We start from the raw sequence: 6813 nt of genomic DNA on the forward strand, positions 1-6813 counted from the left end.
ATATCACTTGCCTCCCATTAGTGTCTTAAATAAAAAGCTTCCAGATGACAGAAAATAAGCCTGTATAATTCTGTTCTGGAGTATTCCCACCCTCATATGAAACTGAGAATTTTATAAAAACTACTTCTAAGAATAAAAATGCAACATCTTTGGTATTCAGGAAGAACAGGGTAAAGACTTATTTGTCTATTCAGTGTCCGGCAGGTAGGAAATACATATGAGTGCTGTATACATACAATTCTCTAGCAAAATTTGCCACCCTATCCAACAGCTGATGAATGGATAAAGAAAATAAGATAGACCATGGAATATTACTCAGCCATAAAGAAAAATGAAATTATGTTGTTTGCGGGAAAATGGGTGTAACTGGAGATCATAACGCTGAGCAAGGTTAGCCAAGGTCAAAAAGCTAAATATTGAATGTTCTTTCTCATTTGTGGAACCTAAACCCAAAATGATGGTTATGGTGATGATGATGATAATGGGACATGAACATATATGGGGAACTGTCTGGGGGGGGTATCAGTCAGAGGGGAGAGGGAGAAAGGAAAGGATAGGAGTGAAGAAGATGGATGTACTATATATATATAGAGAGAGAGAGAGAGCAAACTCATCAAACACTCGTTGAAAGGGGGAAGGATGGAGAGGGGGAATGGGAAGATAATGGAGGGGGTGAACTTGTAGAAGGTACACTATACACATGTACAGAATTATCACAGTGAAATTCCCTCGTATTATTAATGTATGGTCATTCAAATATAAAATGGACAATTTTAAATACCACCCTGTATCACTTCAGGGTTTTTTTTTTTCTTTTTGTTTTTATTTGCTTGTTTGCTTACTTGATTGACTGACAGTGATTTGCTCTTTTGAGATGCTGCCCAGGTTGGCCTCCAACTTCTAGACAGTTATCCTCTTGCCTCAGCCTCAGAGCAGCTGGGACTGTAGGTTCAATCCACTCCCCGGCCCCCACCCTAAGCTCACATCAGTTTCCGTAACAAGAACATTGGAGCTGAGGGTGCAGCTCCATGCTGGAGCACTTGTTTAGCATGTGCGAGGCCCTGGTTTGATCCACAGCACCACAAAAAGAAAATTATTTTTGGTCAATTATTTCCCTTTGAGATTAAGACTGGGGCACACTGACAAAATTTGATATGTTATTTGAAATGTTATTTCCAAACATTTCTATCCAAACTGCTTACATGATCTGTATCCATCCTGCTAGTCCATTGTGCATATTTACAATAAAACTATCTTTTCTTGGGGTGAAAACACTCATCTCTGTTGAAAATAGACAGAAAGAGATTCTGGAAATTAGGCAAAGTCACAGGAAGGTGTTTGCTCAGTTTCAGGCTTTGAGGATCATGGATAGCACTGGCCCTAATAAGCACAATTTCCTTTGAGGCAGGGTCTCACTTTGTAGGCCAGGCTGGCCTTGAACTCATGATCCTCCTGTTTCAGCCTCCCCAGTGCTGAATAAATAGAAATGTTAAAGGGAGAGTAGCTGAATGGTACATTTCCTGCTTAGCAAGCACCAGACACTGAGTTCCATCCCCAGCTCAACTCTCACCGCAAACATTCAGTAAAACATCATTATTTACATTTTACAAAGGAGGAAACTCCAGCTCAACTAAATCCCTTCCCACCCTCCCCAGTTTTCCTCTCCCCCTCCCATGTGACAGCAGCTAAGTAGAGAACCGTGATGCTTTCTTCCCTGGGAAGTTTATGTGCACATTGAAATGAGGGGGTTCCCAAGGATTTGTAAAACTAGAAGCAACTTTCCTTAAGCAAAAACCGACACATTTTTCATTGTATGGATTATAATAATTTGTTTTACTGCTATCACTTAGGTAATGCTGAATTTACCAAATTCATTTTAAGATATATATAGATATATGTCTTATATTGTTATCTTACATTGTTGTGGGAATCTCAAGCTTAGACACAGGACACTGAGGCAGTTTAGTAGGAAGCAATGCTTTATTGTGTCAGCACAGACCCAATAGACTCATGTCCAAAGGCTGAGCCCCGAGAACAAAGTGGTCTCACCTTATATACCCTTGCAAGCAGGTTACAGAAGCAAAAAACAAAGCTCAACTCACATATGGCTGCATGTGACTTTATTGGCTATTTCATTTCCCCAGGGCTATGTGACCTTCTACATGTTTAAATTCTTTAGATTTTTATCTCTTATCTCTGCTTTGCCATCTCTTCCTCCTGCCTCGTTATCAGAACACAGCCTGTTTCCCTTATGGCCCTCCACCCTGCTACATCATTCCTCCCTTTGATGCTCCGACCCTCCTAGGGTCAAAGAGCATCATCTTGATCTAGGGGGTTTGTATTTTTATAGCAACATTACATGCACGGCAATTTTATATATATATATATATATATATATATATATGGTGGCCTTCATAATGGTCTGATAGACTTCAATACCATGGGGATCAGGCAGGGTAACATCAAATACACTCCCAAGATAAGACCCATTGCCCCACTTTTTATGACAAATGTAGCCTGCATTGTTTTGTTTTGTTTTTTTACTCTGTGACTTTTAGTATCATTTACCAGTAACTCATTAACCTGGGAGTATATGAGCTGATGTAACAAAGCTGACTTGTGGGTGGGTGCATGAGACAAAGTATGGCTGTGTGGAGGTCCCAAGGATGGCTCTCTGACAACATTTAGTGCATGGGAAAAACTTTCTAAAGGCCAACCCAAAAGAGTTCAAGTGTGTAGAGGAGAGCAGGGGTGTCCCATGTTTGACCTTCCTCCGTGTGTAGACAGGTCAGCTTTTGGAGTAACTAAAAAGGGACTGCTGTCCTGTTGCCCATGGTCCCCTGTTGTCTCCTGGGAAGTGGAGTCCTGCCGAGGAAGGGCACAGATGTTTTGGAGGGTGATCTTGGATGGTGAGGCTAAGTCAGGAACACACCCCCACTCGGGAGAGGCTGGCTTTTCTCGGATGTGGTGGATCCAGGGAGCAATTATTGTAACTTTAACTGTAGTAGGGATAGACAAGACAACAACAAAAGGGCCCCTCTAATGGGGTTTTAATGGTTGGACATTTTATTCTTTTACCCAGACCGTATCTTTTAGGTTTTTTTAACTGAGTAGAATTACCATGGCAACAATATATTATCAGTATATATGTCCAAGAAAACTCTTTGTTTAAAAAAGTTAAAACTACCATCTTTAAGTATCAAAGGACATATTTAGAGCCAGTAAAAATACTCACTTTGCCTTTAAATAGAGGACCCTGTCTAAAAATATGATTTTGTGTCTAGAAGGGCTTTAATGCCAGATAGCCACATATGTATAAGAGCCACTTCCTCAATCCTCTCAGCCTTAGTTATTTTTGAGAGGTCTGGCATGAGTGACTCCATCCGAACTTTGACGGTGTTCCCTCCTTGTCTCCAAACTGTTTGTCCCTGAGCAGTCTCCTTCAAAGATCTGTCTCCCATCCAAGTACTAACCAGGCCCGACCCTGCTTAGCTTATGAGATCGGGTGCATTCAGGGTGGTATGGCCATAGACTGAAGATCTTTCCTGATTGGTCATTTTCTTATTTTTATCACGAGGATTTGTTTTTTCCTGGATTTTGTTTGTTTGGTTTTGAGCCCATGTCGGGGGGAAATAACAAGCAGATCAGGTGGGAGTCAGTACCAACTAGACATTTTTGGCCAAATTTAAGCAACAAAGAGGCTTGAAGGAATGGCTCTTAGGCAGTGGGCTTCTAGAAAAGGACAATACGTAACAAAATCCAATAAAAGCAGATGTCTAAAAACCTAACTTGGTTGACACATAAGCACTTATTAGAGTTATTTTTTATGGACTTGATTGTAAATGCCCCAGAAGGATCAGAACTACAGTGACAAAAACTTAAAAGAGCCATGGTTAAAATTTTGATGTCCAATTTAGCAACTAAAGAACAGTGTATCAGTACCATTAACTTTTTGTTACTGTGTTTATCTAAATTTTGTATTTTAGGAGGCTTGATATACCTGAAAAACATAAATGTTTAATGTAAGGAACCAGTAACTATATCACAGCTCTATGAGGTTTTATGTACATTTTAATTTAGTTGTTGTTTTTGAAGTAAAACCTTAGATTTTTACATCAGTTGGTAGGGGAGCAAACAGTTTTAGTAAATCCAAATAGCCCAGTCACAGACACATATAGGGTACCAACTGTACCTTAGACTCACCCAAGAGAACAGTTGTTTAACCATGAGGTCATCTAGAAAATTTTATAGAACCTGTTAGAAAATAAGAAGCATGGAAGAGGCAGAGAAACAGCTCAAACACCAGCACAGGCTTTATTGTTCAGGCAGGAACCCTGTGGAGGGAGATCTCAGCAAGACAGCAAGAGCCCACTGCCAAACACAGGCTTGGGCTAGTGGAAAAGTACCAGGAAGGTCACTAAGGGATACTGTTGCTGGGCAACCAAGAAAGATAAGTTGTAGTTAGTTCACTGTCTGCTCAACTGTTCTTGGCATTCATCCAGGGAGATAAAGGTTAACAACTGTCCCTTTGTCAGTCTTTGGGGTTAGGTGGGGAGTTCTAGTAAGCCATCTGTAAGGGGGAAATGGGATCTGGTCCTAACATAGCTGGCCTCACTGTTAACCACAACATAAACCAACTCTTAAGTGAACATGACTCAGTTACCTTAGTAGTTAAAACCCTGACAAAGATCACCAGAGAGCACAGGAAAATATTTATGGGGATTAAGGGTGGAGTTTGGAAACCTAATGGCCAAGAATCATGGCTCAAATGTTGATAAGGGATCACATCCCACAGTGTTGACATTAACAGATGGCTCATGACATACAGCAGGATCCCACCAACCTGTAGTCAATGGAGGCCCCTTAAAAAAACAGGCCCAATCTGGTCATCCCAGGCCAAAAATTCCCTCCACCTGACATGTGGAAGGAGTAGAACTAACATCTCCACTCTGTAGACTCCAATAAAAACTGGAGGTCTTGACCTCCAATGTAGTACTTTTTTTTTGAGATTTTTTTTTTTTTCTTATCTGGAGGGTGTACTTTGGCTTTGCTTTTTTTTTACTTTGCTTTACATAAGTAAATTTGTCTCAACCCTCATATCAGTGTAGCAGTACTCCCTGTGTTCAGCTGCCTCTTGCCTCTCTGTATTTTAATAAACTCTTGTTGTCTTGACAAATTTGTGGATTAACCTGTAGTCCCAAAAATTTTTGACAGTTATCTTGACAAAAAAAACCATTTTTAAAACAGTTGTAAATGTTAAAAAAATATAACATTTTTAAGATAGTCTTGTTGTTTTAGTTTAACATCAGTACATTAAATTTTGACCTTACAAAACCTTTAATATAACTGGATTTTAGTGAACTTAATCACTTACACAGGCATTTATAAGCTCCATCTTTTTATGACAACTTACTCTGTACCTTCATGACAACTTATTTTGCATCCTCTGGGGAAGCTTATCTTTATTCTTTTTTTACTTAAAAGTATTTTTTAACCTGTTATTTTTAAAAGCCATATCCTTAATATCTTATATATATATACACATATATTTGTTACTTGTTGAAAATAACTTATAAAACCTTTTAACTTAGAGTCTTATATTTGTATGAAAAAAAAAAGAAAAAAAGCAACCTTAAAATTATTTTTTGTACAAAAACAATTTATAGAAAGTCCAATTTTTTTCTTTGTTCATTTATTCATATGTGCATACATTGTTTGGGCCGTTTCTCCCCCAGAAAGCCCAATTGTTAATAGACCTACATATTATAAGAGAGAACTAAATCCCAGATTCTATTTATGACAGAATGAAACAGGCTAAGGTCATTTTTAACTACCGAAATTTTAAGATTTCTGCTGCAAGCTGTGGCCCCCACCCCTCTTTTTCTTTTCTCCTCTGGTCTAAGCCAGAGTATTAACCCCTGAATGCCTGTATCCTAGGGAGAAATGATTGAAATAAGTTTGAAAACCTGTTTTCTTAAAAGTAGCAGTAGAACAAAGTAATAATTTTTTACATTTACTTTATAATAAGAACCAGCCTCAAGATGTTTACATATTTATATGTAAAAAGCTTAAACCATTTGTAATAGAGATCTTTAAAACAAACACCCTGTTTTTTTAACCTTGAATATCACATTAAACTTATAATAGTAGTTTAAGAACCATTTTGAAGATGCTTACACACACACACACACACACACACACACAGACACGCGCATGCACACATAAAAGTTTTACAAATTAAGTATGCCAGGAAAAAAATGTCAACTTAAGCATGCATAGGATGGGCTAGAATTCTACGAGCAAATTAAATTTTGTTAAACAAATTCACACACACAATTAGAGTCCACTCTTAAAAAAAAAGAAAAAACTTTTAAACTACATCCAGAGGGCTATCCAGTGGAATGGTGGATGATGCATCTGTTCTCTTATGAGTCTCCCTCTTTGGAACTGAATTTTTTGTTATCCATCCCTTAACCTCAGTTGTGGCTGTTTCTCAGGAAAAGCTCAATCCCTCTAAATCTCTGATGTGTCTCACACAATTTTTCCCCGCTCCCTGAACCTGAGAGACATGGTTTCACCCCAACAGATGGTTACTAGCAGTCTCTGGGAGGTGATCAGTCTTCCCTTCTGTCTCCTGAGGCAAGCCTGAATTCTAACCCAGGTTCTTACCAGTCTGACCAACGGTGCTCCCCTCTCTGGTTCCTGTGCCTCACCAGGTTCTGTTGTGCATCAGAGGCCTTCATCCTGACTCGCCATAAGGTTGAGTCCCCCTCCGGATCAAGCTGTCCATTGGCATCTGGTAGGATCTTCTCC

The sequence above is a fragment of the Castor canadensis genome, chromosome 16 (genome assembly GCF_047511655.1).
Source record: "Castor canadensis chromosome 16, mCasCan1.hap1v2, whole genome shotgun sequence".
NCBI classification, from domain to species: domain Eukaryota; kingdom Metazoa; phylum Chordata; class Mammalia; order Rodentia; family Castoridae; genus Castor; species Castor canadensis.